Below are 23,868 nucleotides of genomic sequence, written 5' to 3'. Positions count from 1 at the left end.
ACAGGCAGGTTTTCTATTGCATACTCTTTGGTAACATTTGCCTTCAAAATTAAACATAGTGAGCCTCGGGGAAAAATAAAACTTAAACTCGTCAGTAATTCATCTGCACATGATCATGCAACGCGACAATCTGGAAACATACAAGTCCCTAAAATGAATACAGTGAAGTATGGAAGTAATTCTCTTCCAGACTTGGTAAAAGCTTGTCAGAAATTCAATACATTTGAAGGAAATATTAAGAAATTTTTATGGACAAAATTTAATGCTCTTGAATTTAGTCTGTTTAGATGAACTTATTATCATGGTTCTGTTTACAAAAACTTTTAAACACACAATATTGTATCCTTGAAAAATGTTGTATTTTAGATTGAAATGATTTATAAATGCTTATCAGCTGTATATTTCAATTTGTCTTTAATATTGTAACTGTGACAGCTCCTTAATGTACTCTCCCAATTCGAGCACTAGCTCATGGGATTTTGAAACAATAAAATGAAATAAATAAATAAACAAATTTGTTTTTAAATTATTCGTGATTATTAATCATAAGTTGAACGCCATGGTACCTACAGTCTAATCCGAATCACTAAGACTGACTTTCCATTTAGAATATCTCGCTTATATTGACTGGGATTGGAATCGCAGCCACCTCAGTGACGTTAGCGATGCAGTTAATCAACTCTCACGCCCGAAACGGAAACAGGTAACGTATCTGAGAATAGAATTAGGACAAAGTCCCACTCTAGATCATCCTAGAAGTGAGTTGATGAGGGTTCACTGAAATGCTGTCAGTAAGCATTTTTCATTAAACAAATGTAATAATAATAATAATAATAATAATAATAATAATAATAATAATAATAATAATAATCCCCACCGTCGTCAGCCCTGACGATGGTTGTCTGTGGTTTCCCATTTTCACACCAGCCAATGCCGGGGCTGTACTTTAATAAAGGCCACGGCCGCTTCCTTCCCACTCCCAGCCCATTCCTGTTTCATCGTCCCTATAAAACCTATCTGTGTCAGTGCGACGTAAAGCAACTTGTAAAAAAAAAATTTGATCAGGAAAGCAGACCTTAAAAACGTTCATTAACAGGAACGCAAAATCATAAGAACAATTCTAAGGCAAAAACTCACCAACGGACAATACCAACTTAGAGGCAGACAGGCAATTAAAAAATACACAAATATTCACAGTGATATTAGAAAACTCAGGCAAAGATTCTATGGACATATTACAATAATGCATCCAGACAGAGTTACCAAACAATTTGTCGAATTCTATGAAAACAAGAGTAAAGCTGAAAGAGGAACAATGTAATGGATTGGCGAAATCAAAACTGTTTTGAAAGAGGCAGGAATTACACCAGCAGATGTCCAGAACAGGGTAGTCTTCAGATCCAAATTCACAAACGGCAAGTTAACCAAGAGGAAAGAAGAAAGAAGAAGACAGGAACAACCTGGTCTGAAGACAGAAAGGAAGCATACAGTAAAATAATGAAAGAAATATGGGCACGCCTTTAAGTACTTTGCGTAGTCTTAATGGGCTTATTCGCATATATAATAATAATAATAATAATAATAATAATAATAATAATAATAATAATAATAATAATAATAATAATAATAATAATAATATAGCGTCACCTGTCATTTAGATTTCATCCAACTTGCGGCAACCTGAGAGTCAATTTTCGCTCTTCGCCATACTCTACCAGATGTGCAGACAAAAGAAAGCTTGTTAGGGACGTAATAGCCACGTGACATTGTCACAGGCTTCTGACCAACGCGGCTATGGGTCGAGCCGATGCGTGAGGTATTCTAAAAGAAGAAGGCATGTCGGTGTGGCTCGGATTAACGTAAAACTGGAGCTGTCGTAGCCGTGATCACGATATCGACACTCACGTAAATGTTCAAGCTTGCTTACTTCTTTGCTTGGATACCTATTATTATAATGTAATTAATTTTGTAACGTAAACACCAGATGCTTCCGCCTCTGTGATAGAGTGGTTAGTGTGATTAGCTGCCACCCCCGGAGGTCCGGGTTTTATTCCCGGTTTTGCCATGAAATTTGAATCGTAGTACATGATCTGGGATGGGGTCCACTCTGCCTCGGGAGGTCAACTGAGTAGAGGGGTTTCGATTTCCACCTCAGCGATCGTCGAAGTGCTTTTTGGTGGTTTCCTACTTCTTCTCCAGGCAAATGTCGGCCATAGCAAGTGGGACTGTGAGGGTGAGGTACTGGTCCTCTTCCCAGTTGTATCCCAGACTAAATGCCTCACGCTCCAGGACACAGCCCTTGAGGTGGTAGAAATGGAATCCCTCGCTGAGTCCAAGAGAAGAGCCATGCCTGGATGGTAAACGTATTAAGGAGAAGAAGAAGAATAAAAAGAAAGAGAAGAAGAAGAACGAATGAAAAACGTCAGATGTGTCACCTGAGATCTTTTATATACCACATAATTCAAAACGTAGTGTGCCGAATTAATAGTTTTCCACCTTTCAAAATCTGGCTACATCTGTCGAGTTTGAACTCACGATCATGAGCTCGGGAAGCCGACACACTTCCGCTGATTCGAACAGGGATCCAGCTGTCTTAACAGCTAAGGGATATCTGCCTCCACTTTGGAGACTTTACCTTGGACACGCAAGACTATTCCATTCGCGACACGACCGGGCATCCTTGTAGTGGTTTCCTAAATTTCAAATCCACAGATTCCTTTAAATTCTCACTGCAGTATAAATAGAAAAGTCAACACAGACGTCCCAGTAAAGACAGCTTTTAGCCCCTGTGGGTGGGGGACACCCACGGTATCCCCTCTCTGTCGTAAGACGCGATTAAAAGGGACAACTAAGGAATAATTGCATTAGAGCCATGAAACTACTTGCGATTTGTACCATCACGCGGGGAACACCATGGGTCGCGTTTACGTTTACATGCGAGTAGTATCACTATGTTAGGTACACAACAGGTTTGTGATTAGTAGCAACAGAGAGTGGTTCACGATGGTTTACAATACCTGTGATAAGTACCACTATAAGAGCGACACCATGGGTCTGCGGAGCCTGTGTTTAGTACCCACTATGGGAGGAACACAAAGGGAATAATGGCGCCCGTAATTAGTTCACTTATATGAGGAACACCATGGGTTTTCGTCGCCTATCAGTGGCGCCATTATGTGAGAAACACTTTTAGTCTGCGTTACCTGTGCGACGTACAATACTTGTGAGTAGTAACTCAGTGTGTGAAACACCATGAGTCTACGCTACTCTTGATTAGCGCCGTAACATGAGAAATACCACGATTCTACTTCACTAACGATGTATGTATGTTCAGTCCGTCAGCAATACCGCTGGTGGGATCCTCAACAGCTCTGCCATCAGCTGTCATAGATGGCCTAGGCATCATTGAAGAGGCGTAGTAGGGAAATGAGGAGTGAGGTAGATTCCCGTTGCTTTCCTCACCGAGCAAGAAGTTGCTATTACAAATCAGTCTGCCAAGCCCACTGAAATGCACGCACCAACTGACCCTATGAGCAACATTTTCACACCATTCATAACAGGGACTGGCTGCATAAGGAATGGCATTACTAGCATCGCTCATACCTCAGTCACTTTCATATTGTCAAAGCCAAGGATGAGACTGAGACAGATCTATGAAAGTAACAAAATTGCTCTAGCCCATACCAGAAGACACAGTGTACTGTAAACACTAGGTCCTGCCGGCAAAGGCATTCACTAACGATAAGTGCCATAATTGCGGTTGTTCTGAATTTTGGACCCCTTTAGACAGCAAGCATCATCGATTCAGGACTGTGCTTTGGAACCAGTCCCTTGGTCAGTAATACTTTTGTTGTAAGATAGTTTCTAGTAAGGTGGGGCATTGCGGGTTGGATCCACACATTGTTTTAGTTCATAATCATTGATCGTCGTCTTTTTGAATTCTATACAGTGGATCGATTTGGAATTACTTTTAACTTTCAGTATTGTGAGTTGGGTCAGCTGATTATTCTACATTCATATTCATCCACACATTCTTCATCATCACGTTTTGAATTCTGGTCAGTGGATGAATTTTGGACTTTTAAATTGTAATTACATTTTCTCTCATTTCGTACCATTAGGGGCCGATGACCTAGATGTTAAGTCCCTTTAAACAACAAGCAGCATCATTACCATCAAACACAGCTTTACAGGATGGAATTCAAAACATAGAAGCTGATGAGTAGACTGATCCTGGCACAGGAAATGAAACAATGAAAAAAAGGAAGACGACTTTCCATTGCGATGGTACCAAACACAATTAAAGGAAAAATCGACTCCGCTGCAGGTTGGTACTAAGTAGGATGCTGTAGTCAGCTCCTTGTCCAGCTGAGATGTCCTCAGGAATATAACCTGGTACACAGTTCCGTATCTGTTGTAGGCTATGTGCACTTTGAGGCATATACTGTACCTATCCAGAAGTGAAAATTTATTGCGTAAGTTTCTAGATTTCCTGACCAGCTGTACCAAGCGAGTGGGCCGTCCAGTGTGAGCTTGCATTCAGGAGGTAGTGGGCTCGAATCCCACCGAATAATACGGTTAAAGTAATGCGTACATTAAAATAAAGGAAGAAAAATATAACATTAACACGCGAGAGGTTGCATCCGCGACAATTTGCCGCACTTTTGAAATATTTGTTAATACTTTCGTTGCTAGCCGCTGCAGGGCTTAGAGCGCTCGTTTCATCCCTCCCCTCCCTCTCTCCTGTCTGACGTTGATTATCGTCGGTGTATTGCCTGCTGCGTTCCGGAGTAGTTTCTAAGTTTTCATTCACTCTCGCATCTGCCGCAGCAAATTGCCTTAGTGCGATCCCTCGCGTAGTGCACTCTTACATGGCTGCATTTCCAAGAAAGCTTCTCAAGTAAAGTTCATGAGGTTTATGGTGGCTTTCAGTGAAGTGTGGTGCTGTAGTGTTATCTTGAATTGTGACCAAATCATTCATTGAAATGTACAAATGCAAACGTTGAGACAATTTGCTCACGCGTTCTTTAAAATCTCACGTAATTTTACCAGATTTTGCAAAAAAAAAAAAAAATCTTTAATTTTTTACGTTGAGAAAATATTGTTACTGGGTAATTATATTAGTACTAGTTGAAAGGCAGTTAAACAGGGTACATATTTATATTTTTATCAGAGCATTCACTGCAAAAGAAAAGTTGCAGCTCATTAAAAATACTGTATAAGCGTGAGCAATTTGCCTTCGCGCGACCTCTCGCGTTGTAAAACGGATGCGATCTCTCGCGTGTTAAATTGAGTGAGTGTTTATTTCCTTAATTCTTCACTAAACTTAGAAAATTAATTATGGATATCTTGACTGATCATTTACTTGGATAATGGAACCTCCATTATTGATACGCTCCTTCTTGATACTTATATCAAGGTTAGTTTGTTGATGATAATGTCTTGTGATTTCAATATGAACTATAGATCATTCCATGTTAAGAAAATAGTATTTCTCTTATCACAACAGGGTTGCCATATCGAACGGCTATGCTCAACAGCATGGCGGGAAAACGGTGGCAGGTATATTCGTGAAACTCAATAATTAAGTTCAAATTGAAAGGAGTAAGAAACCAATCTGCAAACTATTTTTATGAACTAAAGGGGACAGATGGCCTAGAGGAAACTCATTTTGGTTTCCATGGCATAATGGGAAAACGATGCTGAAAAAATTTGTGAAATCTGTATGGAAGTTCAATATAAAAGCGGGAATAAACTAAGCTAGGGTACAGAAATATACAACCGATAGTTTTTATAGACTCGGGGTGTGAGGGATGCAATTAATTGCATCTAATAAATTTGCCCAGGCAACACTGGTTAATACTGCGCCATCGTATAGCCTCACGAAAATAATGGTAAAATTAAAATGCACTAGAGAATAATATGGTAAAAAAAGGAGTAAAAATAAAATGCGCTTAAGAGAAAAGTAAAAATCACAGCGAATTTCTGTATCAGTACACGCCAAGTCCTTATGTATTGTTGCACACCACAGCATCAAAATCTTCAGTAACATCTACGAGAATATTAGATAAAAACACACACAGATAACTTCTCTTCCACAGCGACGATCTGCCGGCGATTCACAGCGTAAAGGATAACGCGTTGCATGGAAAAAGAACGAAGGCAACAAAGCTATGGCTGTTTCCGCCATTGTACTTCCTCCCTGCGAATGTATTTATGAAATAGATAATGTCTAGTAGTTATTTTAATAACTTACGGGCACAAAAATGCCTCATCTTTTTTCTTTCTTTGATAATAAAACATAAATTACATTGTAATATTCCTTAAACACGAGGATTTATGGGTGTCTAAGAGGGGGTGTGTTCACTCATTGTAGGTCTATAACAGCAATACAGTTTTCATAACATGGAATGAGCTATACTCAAGTTGGCAGCATTGACGTGCCAATAAGCAAAGGGAATTGGGTAGCGATATTTATTTCTAGCCTTACTTGCCGAGTGCTATACATATCCTCCACGTGGAGCACGGTACTTCCTTACTTTCAGCAACCACACTTCCGTGTTCACTCGCTACCAATGTTCGATCTGACGGAACCACTGTATGAGTCGCGTCGTGGGTCGGTGAATCCTATGCGTTTGTGGTACAGGTATAACCCTGTTGTTGTTAACATGGAGCGATACACATGGACAGATAAAGCAGTCATGCATGTTGTAGTCTATACGGCAGAGGCGAGCGGCTTAGGCCCATTCTCCACGCCTGAAATCACCCGTAAAATGTGCAAACAACACGTGACCGTCAAGACGCGGCTTTTAAACAGCGATCAATGCACTCGGCTATTCTACATGAACACTTAAAACGTTGCTATTGAGCAGATCATTTTCAAAATTGACTCTGTAGATCGGTTGTATTGCGGGATTTATTTTGGCTGAAGAGATTCGTAAATGAAAATTTCTTGTAAAGGGACGGTAATGGACTCTCCACACATTATCTATAATATTATAAAAGGAAGTGTCTGTCTGTCTGTCTGTCTGTCTGTCTGTCTGTCTGTGTGTCTGCCTGTGCGCGATGCCCAGCAAAATCTACAGCAGGTAGAGATCAGAAATTTTGAACATAGGTAGATGGAAAGGGGTCCGAATGCACCTCGAAGCCGGAATTTTCATTTTCGATTTCGTTGGTGAGTTATGAACGAAAAACTATCGGAAAACGTGCATTGGGATATGACAATCCAACGTGCTGTCACCAAGATTAAATGCATAGAGTCGCTGTCGCTAGGCAACGTACATAAGATAGGTAGAGAACACAATATTTAAGGAGCCATTTTACGTCCAGGACGTAGGAAGCTGTTTTTGGTCTTACATGGTGTGAGGGCATACGACGGTGTTGATGATGATTCGTCCGTCGGATCGGGACGTTAAGTCTTGAGCTATTCGAGAGGAGTGGCATATGTGCCGGCGCCGGGTTACATCCTCTTCATTCTTGCTATCATATATCATGTCATTCTTTTCTTTCAACAAGCAACTTTTACAAGAATTACCCGATGTTCTACACAGTTACAAGTCTAGCGACTACACGGCAGAGCTTCGAAAGACTTGGAGTCACCTGGAGTACCCTCGAACATCTTAGAGCGGACGATTGTGGCACCAATTATCCTTCTTAAGAATAAGAATCCTGCCGTCTGCAATGAACACGACTCGGAAACTGATGACTAATATTATTGAAGCCATTCTCATGATTGGGCATGCCGCGAGCGAAGTAATATTCATTCCTCGGATTCGAATAATTTCTTCGGATATACAGTTTAAGTTTAGATCTCTGCAGTGTTCAAAATAAAATTTATGTATGTAATAATAAAGCAAGCATAATCTTCTTCTTCTTACTATATATAAAAATGGACGTGTACGTGTGTGTGTGTAAATGACACATCTCCTCCTAAACCACTGGAGCAATTTCATCCAAACTTGGGTAAGCCTTCCGTAGCTCCCTTAGGGGTGGGGGATTAGGGGGGGCAAGGTATAAAAATAATCGAAAAAGTGCCGAATCCACAGTTTTCGGGGTCACTGAGATGAACAGTCACACTCCCCATTTTTCAAATGTCAAAGTTCAGCTCCCTTTCGCATGGGGGCGAGGGGGGAGTGATATATACAATTAAACGAAAATAATGTCGAATACATAGTCTTCGGGGGTAGCCGAAGTGAATTGTATACTCTGGATTTTTAGTATCAGGAGACAAACAACGTGAGGATAAGAAAGCCCAGGAACCCTTAGGGGCTAGGGGGGGCGAGGGGGGTCAGATAAACAAATTAACGAAAATACTGTCGAATCCATACTTTTTGGGATCACTGAGATGAATAGTGACACTCTGGATTTTTTAAAAATTTCAAGTTCAACCCCCTTTGGGGTGAGGGCGAGGGGGAGTGATATATAACATTAAACGAAAATAGTGTCGAATACATAGTCCTCGGGGTCGCCGAGGTGAATTGTACACTCCGGATTTTTAGTATCAGGAGACAAACCACGTGGGGGTAAGGCAGCCTAGGAACCCTTAGGGGCAGGGGGGTGAGGGGGCTGAGATATAAACATAATCGAAAATAGTGTCGAACCCATACTTTTCGGGGTCGCTGAGATAAACAGTGACATTCCGGAATTTTTTAAAGTCCAAGTTCAGCCCCCTTCGTGGAGGGGGGCGATGGGAGAGTGATATATATAAATAATAATGATATATAGAAATAATAGTGTCGAATACATTGTCGCTGAGATGAATAGTGATACTCCGAATGTTTAGTATCAGGAGACAAACCTCATGGGGGTAAAACACCCCAGGAACCCTTAGGGGCGGGGGGGGGGAGGGCAAGGGGACTGAGATATACAAATCATCGAAAGTAGTGTCGAATCCATACTTTTCGGGGTCGCTGAGATGAATAGCAACATTCCGATTTTTTTAAACTCAAAGTTTAGCCCCCTTTAGGGTGGGGGAAAGGGGAGTGAGATGTAATAGTAATCGAATATACTGCCGAATCCATAGTTTTCCGGATCGCTGAGATGAATAGTAACATTCCGGATGTTTAAAGTCTAACTTCAGCCCCCTTTGGCATAGGGGGTGAGAAAGGGTAAAAAAATAAATTGTCAGAAATGACCGAGATAATGGACGTGTGTATGTTCCAGTATAACTTTCAAGTATGACTTACTACCTGGAAAACGTACTGTGGGAGTAAGACGCCCCTAGAACCACTAGGGAAGCGGGTAAAATATTGTCCACCCTAATAAATGGAAGTCTGTTTGATGCGATCTATATATATATTAAGGCATAAAAATTAAAACAGGCGTAAATTAGTGAGACCATTCTAGGCATCTTAGAAATTTAAAACTTGGTACCAGACAACCTGATGACTTCAGGATCCCTAGAAAAATCTCAAATTCTCATAATTCTCTGAGGGGTACATGCTGGGAGTTTCAAACCTGCATAAGAACACAGTCGGTGATATTTATCCAGAACCTACAGGTTTTATGGGTTTAAAAGTTTCCTTAAAGTCCTGATTTTTAACCCACTCTCCCATATCAAGACCGCAGCACAATCTCCCAAACAAATTAGAAAATCAAAATTTTGCAGAATTATAGCTTTTAGCATCTAACCGACGGGAAATTTACGAGATGTGTAAAAGTTTTATTTTTTACCCCCGAAAAATATCGAAACATGGAGGCAATTTTAATGACGGTGCAGCCCTTCCTTTCGATGTATTTCGTGGCTAAACTGTAAGTCGTATCACAAAATGGATGGCTCAATCTCCGTTCAATTTGGAGTGATCTACAACTTCGGTCCTATGACCTTTTGTCGTATCTGTATCCCTTATACATTAAATTTTTCTCTATTTCTGGATTTACACTTTGCACTTTGTACACGTACTATTGATGGTTTGATTCACTTGTAGGAAAGATGGGATCATCAAATTCTACACGAATATTGGCCCACCCAGTAGCCATATGTGACCCAAATTCTATGTTTGAAGCTGTCGCATAAGTATCTGAAAAGTAATGCACTGTGTGAAAATCTTACACAAATTTCACCCTGTTCAACGTTTCTAAAACATAATGAATTGTGGTAGACAAGTGCACCTGTCGTTATCATCACAACTCGACAACTCGCACTTTACATTGGAAACATCGTCTGTGGACCTCACTATGCTTTTTCTCGGACGACGCCAATTTACATGCAATTTAAAAATGATTATTAACTTCATGTACAGTAATTTACTTCGATATCCGTATACAATCTGGAATACCGGAGCGAAGCACGGGTACAATTGCTAGTCTAACATAACCTAACCGTCTTTCAACAGGACAGTTTCATATCATGTTCGGTAAACGTAGAATGTGTCCAGGTAAGTTCTTTCATTTCTATAGAAATCCTGTTTCTTCTTTCGGTGAACTATTTTATTTTGTAGGTGAAAATGTTGCAAAACGTGATTCTGTCAAGAGAAAAATTATTAATTACTTCACCAGACGATAGATAACAGTGCGTACGCTGTTCAACTGCCAGCAAATTCCTTGTGTAGATCTAGCTGTTTAAACGCCCGTCGTGAAAACGCCCGTGTAGCTGAAAAGGAAAGTTTCCATCCTTAGAGCTAAGGAATGTTTGCAAGCGCAGTTTACTAGCGGTCTCACAGCGGTGTTTAAACAGCTCCTGTAGAATGGATCTTGGCGTCTTACAAGAGCTGTATCCACTCGGCCAATGCCCGAACTATCGTACGTTCAGTTTCTTAGGCCGACAACTTCGACAAACAGGTGCCTTACAGGTAAGCTATTTAGTTTACGTCCCACCAACTTAGACAGGTCTTAAGGTGATGATGGATAAGGCAAGGATGGAAGCGACCGTAGTACGATAAAGCGAAGCAAAGTCATCTCCGTACAGTATATGATGGCTCTGGCAGGGATAGAAGGTAAAGGCTTCTACTGTCCGTAACCTCAGCACTTTTGGGGTAGTGTCTTTAGCTCTACCCCCGGCCCACTTTGCCACCAAGAATTAGCCTGGTACTCATTTTTGGTGTAGGCTGATTGAACCTCAGGGGCATGTTCACCTTCGGAAGTGGAAATCTCGTTTCTTTCATTTTTCGACTTCCTGACGGGGAATCGAATACACGTCCTTCCGGTTAATTAAATTGCCTGGTGTGAAAATGGGGAAACCACGAAAAACCATCTTCAGAACTGCCGACAATGGGGTTTGAACTCGCTATCATCCGAATACAAGCTAACAACTTCGTTATCCAAACCGAGTAGACAACTCGCTCGGTGCATTCCAGTTAAGAAAAACGAATACAGTGCAGTTGGAGTACTCTATTTTCGTATCGCACCCACGGCTTTGCCAGCGTTTATTAATTCAACTGTTTTATATAATAAAAACAAATTTTTCCATATAGAGCTTCTGGTTGAACGATATTAGCGTCCTTCCAAATGGAGCTAAGATAATACAGTATAGTGCGTTTGCCGTTCCAACTCTTGAACAAACCACGTACAGTTGACAATGGGAGAAGCAGCCTTTTCGAAGATGGAGTCCTACAACTTTAAGAGATTGTTCTTGTGCCTTGTTGATGTTCATGGCGAAACTGAAACAAACGGGGAACTGCGGACATCTGAACTTAAACTCTATATTCGAAGAAATTATTCGAATCTGAGGAATGAATATTATTTCGCTCGTGGCATGCCCAATCATGAGAATGGCTTCAATAATATTAGTCATAAGTTTCAGAGTCGCATTCATTGCAGAGGTCAGGATTCTTATTCTTAAGATGGATAAACGGTGCCACTATCGTCCGCTCTAAGATGTTCGAGGGTACTCCAGGTGACTCCAAGTCTTTCAAAAGCTCCGCCGTGTAGTCGTTAGACTTGTAACTTTGTAGAACATCGGGTAATTCTTGTGAAAGTTGCTTGTTGATGACGTTGACAGCTTCACTTATTGGAGCAAGAATTGCTCTTTCACATAGTCATTCGTAATTGGTGAAATGCTGTGGCCACGAAGGTTAAAAATTTCAGATCTGTGCGTGTTTGTTATAATATAATGTTCTTTACTATAGCCTATGTTTTCTCTAAATGAAATAATAAAACATGAGATTGAGTTAGATGAAAGAAAACATGGTAACTGGATAATTCTTGTGAGTGTTGCTTATTGATGACGTTGACAGCTTCATGTCTTGGTGCAAGAATTGCTCTTAGGCACAGCCATGCGTCTTAGGTGAAAACCTGTGCCCACCTATGGCAAATATTTCAGATCTTTGTTTGCCGTAGATTTTCTCCACCCACCTCGCCACTGTTCTATAGGGCATGGCATGCACACCTAATGCTTCCCGCAGCTCTGCATGGCATTGGCGTGCATTTCTGCGGCGGAGAACTCCTATTTTAATATACGATCGTTGCTCCTGCTTGTTGACTTCCATTGTGACGCTCTCACACACACACTGCACTCGGGGGCATGCTTAGACCCACACTGTTGTTTACATACACCATCTAGTGGCATCATACGCAAGTACATACCGTACGCTTCCTAATGCATATTTTAGGTTTTCCGTGTTGTCTCCTGTTCGCGAGAAAAGAAATAGTTGCCATGACTTATGACTCGACCTCCGAATTATTATTATTATTATTATTATTATTATTATTATTATTATTATTATTATTATTATTATTATTATATGCGAATAAGCCCAATCAGACTATGCAAAGTACTTAGAGGCGTGTATTTGCCTTCCTTTGTGTCCATATTTCTTTCATTCCTTTGCTGTGTGCTTCCGTTCTGTTTTCAGACTAGGTTGTTCCAGTCTTCTTCTTCGGTCTTTCCTCTTGCTCAACTTGCCATTTGTGAATTTTGGATCTGAAGATTACTATGTTCCGTACATCTGCTGGGTTAATCCCTGTCTGTTTCAAGTCGGATTTGATTTCGTCAATCCATTTCAGTGTGTCTGTTTCAGCTTTACTCCCCACAGCCGCTAGGGAGCATCAGCCGAAGCAAGTCACTCCGCGCTCTTACCTCCCGCGTGTGTTTACAGTGTAGCATAACGTGTACTGTATTCGTTCTTCAGTGTATTTGTGCAATAAAACTTCGTGTGCTTTCACGCTACGAACTTACACTTCTCTCAACATGGCCAATGGAATAAACCCTTTTTTTCCTATTTGCTTTACGTCACACCGACACAGATAGGTCTTACGGCGACAATGGAAGAGGAAAGGCCTAGGAAGTGGAAGGAAACGGCCGTGGCCTTAATTAAGGTACAGCCCCGGCATTTGTCTGGTGTAGAAATTGGAAACCACGGAAAACCATCTTCAGGGTTGCCGACAGTGGGGCTCGAACCCACTATTTCCCGATTACTGGATACTGGCCGCACTTAAGCGACTGCAGCTATCGAGCTCGGTATGGAATAAACCCTGATACGGGGACTATATTATTATTAATATTATTATTATTGAATATGCAAAGCAGGTTTGGAACCCTATTTTACATAGTATACTAGGGTTGTAGTTAAAATACATATTCACTTTTACAATGAAAATGAATTCATGTATCTAATAGACGGAAAATGATGTAGATGAAGTTAATAAAATATTTGTAACAGTACGGCTTCTTAAACAAATGATACAGGAGTTTTGATAACGCAATGTTGCAATAATTCAAATGAGAGTTCAAGTCATGCCTTCTTCCACTGTTTGTGAGGATCCGCAAACGCACACGTAGCCATCAGGACGATTGATTCTGAATCGATGAAAATAATAACCAAATTTGCCATGACCAGTCAAAAATAGAGTAATTTCAAAGCTTGGCACCCACACGTTACTTTGCAGGAGGTTGAAAACCTCAGGGAAGGATATTTCTCTGGTGACTTGGCCTCTAGTGGAAGAAGTCCACATGTTTTTCCATTGATGGATTACGTGCTTCTTTATGATTTTTTTGGCGTATCTAGGTGACGTTTTGTCATAAGAAATTTCCAAATTAGATGTAGGCGCTGCTTTCGCCAGAAGATCAGCTTTCTCGTTTCCAGATATTCCACAATGACCGTGAATCCAGTCAAAACAGATGTGCGGACTTTGTTGAGCTGTGGTTCTAATTGCTACAGCTATTGGATTCAGATTATATTTATTATTTATCGCATTCAGCGCAGCTTGCGAATCACTTCATAATCGAGATTTCTTATTGTTCGTTTATTAACATAGTATTTGCCGTCAGCGGACGCAGATTCAACGCAACCAATTCAACGCGGTCAATAAGTCAACACAAACTAGCCTTTAGTGAATGTTTCCCCACATCTATACCAACAAGCAACTCAACAGCAGCAGCAATTACAAAGACGGGAACAACATCATGCAAGTCCAGAACGTATGAATCAAACTTCTGTGTCTTTAACCCCATCACGACCTACTAAACAACCAAGTAAACTTGCAGAACTTAAACGTACGCATGGAGTTCTTGCTTCCCACGATCCCCCATTACAACAAAATGATGGTTTTCAGACTCCCAGTAAAACGTTGACTGCATCAGTTGTAAGATTTAACAATAAGTATATGGTAGATCTTACAGCCGTTCATAATAAGTATGCTCCTCTTGAACACATGGATGATAACACTGCAGCACTGCAGGCGACAATGTTGCCCCATTAAGACCTAAAGTTAACGTGCCACCAATCTTTCTCCACGAAGTATATAATTTTCAGCAAATTATTAGAGACTTGGATACTGTAACCAGCAGTGATTAGGCCTACACTATAAAACAGCGCGACAAAGTTCTCAAAATGAATAGTACCACTATCAGTGATTATCGTTCCGTAACCCAATTTCTAGAAAAAAAATAGAACTTAAATTTTACACCTTCCAGGACCCTACAACCAAACAATTTGAAGTTGTAATTCGTAATGTCCCATACTCTGTTACTGTCTCGGAACTTCACTCAGAGTTACAAGAGATTAACTTAATTGTACGTGAAGTTACTCTGCTTCTTTTCAAGATAAGCAACCCATGCCCCTCTGCGCCGGTAAATTGGACAACACGGAAGATGAAAAAGAAATTTTGATTTAACACACGTTCAACGTGGCATTATTTTGGTGGAACTTCGTCGCAAACCACGAGACATCTCACAGTGTATCCGATGTCATAGGTTCGAGCACACTAAAAACTTCTGCAGGTTAAGTCCACGCTTCGTCAAATGCCCTAATAATCATCACTATTCAACGTGCAGTAAACCAAGAGAAGTACCTCCAACGTGTGTCACCTGCAGCCAAGATCATGCTGCAAATTACGAAGGCTGCCCATACTATCTAAATATGAAGAACAAGATCAGGCGTGAAAGTACTTCCCTTTCAACACCGATGTTCACCAGCACCTAGCCCAACAGTATTGCCCCGCCACCACCAGCTAATAATGCTACAAACTTTCCCCCTGCTACCATCGCGACCTTGAAACCCCTAAACCATCAGCATGGCAACGCCTTCTTTCCCAGCCTTCTCCGCAAACTCCAGTACATCCAGCTCAGAATCAACCGCATAATTCTTCTCAACTTGAGTCGCCTTCCAGCATTGTCCAGCATTTATCATTAAATTACTGTCAGAACTCCTTAATAATGGTTCTTTGTTCCAATCCTATGTTTTCCCATCTCACATTTCTAAATTGGAATGGTAACAGTTTGAAGGACAAACGTGCCTCCTTCTTGGAGTTTATGACTCGCCCTAATGTAGATATAGCATGCATTTCTAAAACTCACCTAGTTGATCATGAGCGTTTTACAGTGCCTGGTTACAACGTCTATAGAACCGATCACCCAGCTCCTGTTGCCTCTGGTGGAGTGGCAGTTAACGTAAAGAAAAACTTTAACATTATCCAGTATTCCTGCCACAGTTAACCACTATAGAAGCGTGAGCTGTTAAAATCGAATTAAGCAATGGAACTCCTTTGGCAGTCATAGCAACCTATAAACCCCCATCAGCTCGACTCCATGTAGATAACATAACATTATTGTTTCACGACCAGCTACCAAGCATACTAATGGGAGACCTTAACAGCAAGAACGAGATTTAAGGCTGTCGTATAACAACTCCTAATGGTAGACAGCTGTTGGCAGCAACTGGACATAATGCCATCCACATCGCGCTGCTCGAGAAGAACCAACTCATTACCCATCAAACCTAAGTCAACAGCCGGATATTCTCAAAAACGTCGCATTCCCGCTTTACATGAGACCAGTGGCTGAAATGGTATCACTGCCCAGTAATTACATCATTTTCTGCTAAAACCATTGTTCAACAACCACGCACATTTACTCATAGTTATATTAAATGGTACATTTATCAACAACAGCTTGACTCCTGTCTCCAACCAAATATGCTCCTAAAACCAGAGGAGATTCTAACAATGCCATTCACCACTTCACCACCATCATATCTACTTCACTTAAAACAGCTGCTGTATCCCAAAAGAGACAGCAAAAGCCACCTCTTCACTCAACATTTCCTCACAGAATTTTACGGCTCATCAAGGCCAAACATAAAATGCCACGTCTATAGCAGGCTCAGCGTCTACCTTGGCAATATCATAGATTAAACCAGCTTATCAGATTAGTTCGCAGAACTTTAGATAATCACCTTTATGCTTCGTACCATCGTCTCTCTGGTCTATCGCCTCAAGATTGTACACTCTGGAAGGAAACCAAACGAATACTGCATGAACCAAGCATTATTTCTCCTCTAAAAGCATCTGATAACCATTATTTAAGTGATTCTGAAAAATGTGATATACTTGCAGATGTTTTTGATGTTTTTGAAACTTCCTTCACTCCAAACCCACCAATCAACCACGAGTATAACAGTGAAATAGAAGAAATTCCAACATTCTACCCTGCATTTCCGGAAAGAATCAAATTTACCTCACCGGCAGAAATACGAAATCTGATCAAAAACCTGCCCGTCAAGAGAGCTGCTGGACATGATCTCATTCCTAACATAGCCTTGAAGCACTTCACTCGAAAAGCACTATCATTCCTTGCATCTATATTCAACGCACTTCTTCGTCTTGGGTACTTTTCCGACACATGGAAACATGCAGAAAATAATAGCAATACACAAACGTCGAAAATCTTTGACACTACCGACCAATAAGTTTATTACCATCGTTATCCAATTTATTTGAGGAAATTATCCACAGATGTCTAAATACTTTCATACAGGACACATCTCTCCTTCCACATCATTTTAGCTTCCGTCAACGGCATTCGACTACTCATCAGCTACTACGTATTACAGAACACATTGCGCAAGGTTTCGAGTTCAAATATCACATTAACGCAGCATTCTTAGATTCTTAGATTTTAGTTTGGCATAAAGGCCTATTATACAAGTTGCATACAGTCTGAATCCCACACTATGTGTACAGAAACATCTACAGATTCTTGAGCCAGCGCACCTTTAGCGTATGTATCATTTCCACGCATTCAGCACCTCGGCTCAACAAAACCGGAGTTCCTCAGGGTTCTATTCTTGGTCCAACACTCTTCAACATTTATACATTCGACATTCCATCGCCTCTATTCGTCAACATCGTGATGTATGCAGATGATCCTTTTGTCTTCACATCACACCATGACTTTTAACTGCCATTCACCACCTGCAAGCTTCTCTGCAGACCATATCAACGTGGTTATGTGACTGGGGAATTTTCACCATGATATTTACTCTTCGACATCCACCACCCCAACCACCAATCATTCTAAATGGAACAACCATATCATGGTCTCCTAACGACAAGGCCGTGAAGTACCTGGGGATATTCCTTGACCGTCACTTATCATGGAAATACCACATAAATCAGAAATTAAATCTAAGTTATGCAAGACTAACAATACTATATCCTCTACTGAACAGGAAATCTTCCCTCAAATTTGAATGTGGATTACAATTCACCGCTACGACCTTTATTCAATTTCGCCTGTCCAGTCTGGGGAGGAGCGGCTCGAACCACTATCAGACGACGCCAGTCATTCCATACGTTCGAAACAAACAGTTACATCGTGAACTTCAGTTAGACACTCTGGAACACGCGATTACAAGGCAAGCCAAGACGTTCTTTAAGAAACTACAAAATTGCCTGGAGCTGTGTTCTTCGCCCTTGGAAAAAGATCAACACTTTCACGCCGGATTAAAAGTAGACTTCCTCAAGATATTTTACTTTCTCCAAGAGAAGAATCTGAAGGTGATCAGTGAGAAAAATGTGTACAAATTTTCACTTGTTTGCTATTGCTCAGTGCTTCTTTTAATCAACTGTCAGTTTATTTGTATTTAATATAACAAGTATTACAGAAAAAGAAAGTTATCTAGAAAAGAAAAACTGGAAAATCACTTAGCGTTTGTGAACTATTGCTTTTTAATATGTGTGTGTGTGTGTGTGTGTGTGTGTGTGTGTGTGTGTGTGTATCTTTTCCAGCACTTTTTTTACAAAACGTTGCTTACTTGTATAGTTTCAGAAGAGCCTACAAGAGGTCGACTTCCAATCACCTCATTAGTAAGTGATTGTTTTTGCCTAGTATTATTCTGTAGTAAGACTTTTGTTTGTTTGGTTGTTTTTTATCTCTTGTCAACAGTAATGTGACATGGCACGTACTTATGCTGAAAGATTAAATATTAGGCCTACATTAAAATATTAAAATATATTTAGTCCTGTTTTCATAAAATTCGAATATTTGTTTAGTAAGTCTGTCTGGATGCATTCTTTTAATGTGTCCGTAGTAGCCTAGCCTGCGTTTTCTAACATCACTGTGAATATTTGCGTATTGTTTGATTTCCTGTCTGCTTCTAAGTTGGTATTGTCCATTGGTGAGTTTTGGGGCTAGAATTTTTCTTATGATGTTCCGTCCCTTTTACTCATTGTTTCAGTGTATACTTTCCTGTTTAAAATTAGCGTATCTGATCCATAAAACATTCTGGTTTAATGATTGTAATGTAACGTTTTAGTTTTGTGTGCTTGGATTAGTAAACCTCGTTTACGATCACATAGTGCTAGGCTGGTGTATGTACTAGTATACAGCAACACGATATTTTCTGTCTGTATATCGGAAATGGCTAATGTGTTCAGCAACAACGAATACACAGACATTATTTTAAACTGTGGAGAATATGGTGAGAATGCATCCTAAGCTCCAAACAGACGTCTGCCTTCTACACATGTATTTCGCCGAACAGTATTAGTTTTTTTTCATACAAGCAACTCTTTTATAGAGTGGAATGTCTACATGTGTATAAATTAATAAGTTATTAAATTTTATTTTATGTATCTTTGTCGTATTTAAAAATACACCCAGTTATGGAACGCGCACAGTAAAATGACTGCTATTTGTTTCGCAACATCCGCAACACAGCACATTGTAGCACTCGTTCGAAAAACAAGTGATCAGTTATCCCATGCATCACCAGTGTATGCGAGACAATTGTAAGTAGAAAGTACGGCGCTCGGGATTCGCCTGGTGTAAGCACACCATGGGTTTCAGCCGGAATCGTCGCAGCGTACTTGTTATGGCGTGATCCTATCAGCTCGGAGTTCCGTGCTCAAATCGCTCCCCTGGCGAAGTTTCTTTCTTCGATTGGTGCTCTCAAGCCGGTCTTATACCACGTACAGATTTAGCAACACCTCCTCGAAAAGCCCATTTAATTTCGTCCGCGAAGTGATTTGATTGGCAGACTTCAGCAGCTGATAAATTGCAACGGCGCTAGATATAGAATTTATTTTTTCAAATTATGTGTCAGTATAACTCACCCTTTAAGGCACATATAGCATGTTCACGTTGTTCCCGAGCACCTTGTACGTGTCCCACCAAACCTGGGAGATTCATTGTTGTAAGAATAAGGTTATATATTGTTACAAGTTTTGCTCCTTTTTATACGGTGTTGGAATCAGTATACTGAAAATAGGAATTTAACATGGGAAATCAATTTCTCTGAATTACTCTTTCTCTCTCTCTCTCTCTGTTCAATTCAAATGTAAAACATATAGATCCATTATTTAAAGAGTGAAAATGTGAATCAGAATAAAACGATAAATTTATTTGATATTAAAGACAAGTGGAAATATTACAAATTTTTATTCTTTATATCAGAGATGTGTCATAACATGTTACAACTTCAATTTGAAAAATATAGGCAAGGGTGCTATCCAAGCTCAGAACCACAACAGAACTTAAAAACACTTAAACAACGCTGATAGCAACAATTTTAATTTCTATCTTCGAATAAACCTCTTTCAGAAGCCAACCGTTAAGCTAATCGGTTATAAAATTCATTTACGAAAATCACTAGTTTATAACACAAGGGGAGGTAAAAGAAATCCGTTCGACGGCCGTACAGTCCTGAATCGGGATGCGAATCAGGAAAAAATGGCCTTGAGCATTGAGTCACTTATCCCATCTACGCACCAGGTTGAAGATCCCCGTGTGGTGAAACACCGTGTCCTGCCGTGTGAAGAAGTCCGTAACTACCTGCTGCACATCCTCGTCCAACAGGGAGCGTCGATCCTGCAAGGGATACTTGAGGGGACCGGAGACGTGATAATCGCGTGGGGAGAGCTCAGGATTTAGGTCCTCCTCGCTTGTTGTTGTCCGTAATGGATGAGACTGGCCTCCCAGATCGACCAACGTCTTGTGCCGAAACGCGACCCGCACGGAACTTTGTGCACCATTCCGCAATGGTGGTCTTCGACAGACGTGCTGCCCCATACACAGCCTTCATTCTCCGATTGATGTCCACCGGTGTTTGTCCTTCGGCAGCCAACAACAGAATAACAGCACGTTGGTCCTGTTTGGACGCATTTGTCAATAACGCACGCACTTCGGCAAGACACGACTGCCAGACTAATCTCTTTGCATACATGTCCGTTCTTATATACCCGCATTGATGCCGCGCTACGTTACATGTCTGCTGCAGCAACGGCCTCAAAGGGAAACTTTCTGATCACGCCTCATAGATTACGAACCTCAAGATTTTTGTAGGATTCCTCATGGATGTACACATTTGTTTGTATATTACCCCATAAATTCATCAGACAACAAATCTGGTGAACGAAAACTCTAGGGAACAAAACCATCTCTTTCAATCCATGACCCGGAAAGTACTTCATTTAAATATTCACGAACCAAAACATTGCGCTTCAAGCTGGTACCAAATAGCTTGATCGCCCAGTACTGGCAATAGCTGGGCCATCTGATTCATTAATTAATTAATTCAAGATATTTGTGTTCAATGACGGCACTATCAGCGAATATGGACCAATAACATGATGACCTAGGACACTAAACCGAAGTTGCAACGTTTCTCATTTTCTGTAACAGTAACTAAAACTTAATTTGCTATCGTAATATTCTGCTTCAGTATTATACTTTTTCTTTGCCTTGATGTAGTGTCTACAGTGCACGATGTCTTCTGGTATGGGCTAGAGCAATTTCGTTACTTTCACTGACCTGTCTCACTCTCATCCTTGGCTTTGGCAATATGAAAGTGGCTGAGATATGAGTGATGCTAGTAATGCCATTCCTTATGCAGCCAGTCCCAGCTATGAATGGTGTGAAAATGTCGCACATAGGATCAGTTTGAGCACGCATTTTAGGGGGTTTTGCAGACTGATATGCAATAGCAACTTCTGGCTCAGTGAGGAAAGCAATGGGAGACTACCTCACTCCTCAATGCCCTACTACGCTTCTTCAGTAACACCTAGGCCATCTATGACAACTAATGGTGGACCTTTCGGGGATCAAACCAGGATTCGGGCTGAATACCCACCATGCATACATACGTTTTCTTTGAAATGGACGATGAGAAAGAATCTGAGAAAAACTTATCCCCAATTTTAAATTCATGTATCCAGCATTTTGATTTCCACTCTGTATACTTGGTACCATACAGTAGTTTGAGTTGATAGTCCATATATTGGTTTCGTCTGGGAAGTTTGAACAGATTTAGAGCAGTTTTCCACTTATGGAAGAAAGTCTAAGTTTTTAAGGCATCTTGAACTACCTTTAAAACGAAATAGCTGGTAAAGTAAAGGAGCTCTTAAAAGTAAATACGTTATTGGGTTGAGTATCTCTAACTCAGAGGCTGTCATTCTCTTGATGCTCCGTGCGCCAGACGAGGGAACTATAAAACTTCTTCATGTAGTTCTGTAATGCATAAAGACAACCGAAGTTTTCAGGCTATCAGAATATCACTGCTCTTGGTCTATCACCAGGTTTTACTCTTGCTTTAATAGAGGGCTTAAGTTACACAACGTTCGGGCCGGTTTGAAGACATAGTCTTCAGTATCGGCTTGCTAATAAAGAGAAGGCGGCGAAATTGAATTGCCATTGTTAGAAAAAATATCCACATTTCTAGCCCTTCAGGCAAGCAACTCAGTGTTGAAAACATCCTAGGGATATGAGCTACAAATGTTAGGTAAATAAAAAATAATAAAATATGAGAATAAATTCATTATTTATTCCTAAAAATTACAATACTTTTCTTAACCATCTTTATCCGTTCGATATGATTAGCAGCTTGTCTTTTTCTACCACTTCTAGTGCTAATGATTCAATACAGAGTTTCACTTAAGTTCTTACAACTACATTCGGTGAGGACAATTATCAACAACGCCTGAGGTTATTGAACCAAGGATACATTAAAGAAAGAATGATGTAAATAAGTTAATTTGGCTAGGATTTGAATCAAAAGGAATACGAGTAAAGAAACAAACGATTTTAGGAAGTTTTTTTCGGAACTGTATTTAGACTGGAAGTGATTTTCGAAATTTAAGTTCTTAGTTTAGTAGAGCTATCAAAGGTATACAATTTTAAACCTTTCCGGACCTTTTAGCCCTTCAACTCTCGGCACAATTGAGGAAATTGCTTAATTTTACGTTTTTCGTAGTCTGGAGACCCTACTTTTACTGCTACGAAATGTTTTCAACATAGGAAGAAAGTCATATTCACTGTTTGTAGCGATATATTACCAAAAATATATTATTATATATAAGACTAGCAGAAGTCCCCGTTCTTCGTACGGGTTATCAGAACTGGCTTTAGTTACTCATACTATCGGTGTGACTTACTTCATTAGATATTTATATCACTGGTGTATTTATTAAGTACCTAGAAATTATTTGTCATGTTAGGAATTATAGTGTATCTTCTTGTTCTTTTCTTCATGGGGCCTCTAAATATTAGTTCCTAATTAGCGTCGACCTCTAAGATCTTTTGCTACCATGTTTTTCCTTCATTCCCACCTAGATATACCTGCTCCCTTCACAAAGCTGCAGGTTTTGTGTAAGTATACTTCCGCTAGATAGTATCACAAATATAAATATTATTGAATGTATTTGTTTGATCCGATATTTCGTAACTGTTACAAATGATCAAGGAAATACGCGATGCATAAAAGAAACGACTATAATTATCGAGAATTGTAACTCTCTGGTCTTGTCACTTATGTCGCACATTATATAATGAATCTGAGTATAAATGTTGACAATTGGGTACAGTATATAGGTTGTTTTCATGGTTACGATGATCGTAAAAGTGGACCAAAATATCGGCACTAATAACATCAGTGATCCTACTACTCCATGATTTGATAGAAAATAGTTTAAACTATAGGTAACAGACTCCGCAAAATGCTGAAACCTAAGCCAGTACGTAAACACGGAGGCCCGTCAGCAACCGCTGGTCGCTGTACTACGGAGATCTCCGGGGCTATTATTTTTATACTTCACTCCCTTTCCATTCCTGCCCAAAGGAGTGCTATGAGCGTCTTACACAGCAGTTTATTTTTCCAGATAGTAAGTCATATGTGTATCAATTTTGGTTGGCAGCTATGCCCAAACGTACATGCACAA

The sequence above is a fragment of the Anabrus simplex genome, chromosome 1 (assembly GCF_040414725.1).
Source record: "Anabrus simplex isolate iqAnaSimp1 chromosome 1, ASM4041472v1, whole genome shotgun sequence".
Taxonomy (NCBI): domain Eukaryota; kingdom Metazoa; phylum Arthropoda; class Insecta; order Orthoptera; family Tettigoniidae; genus Anabrus; species Anabrus simplex.
Note: the sequence above shows the minus strand (reverse complement) of the source record.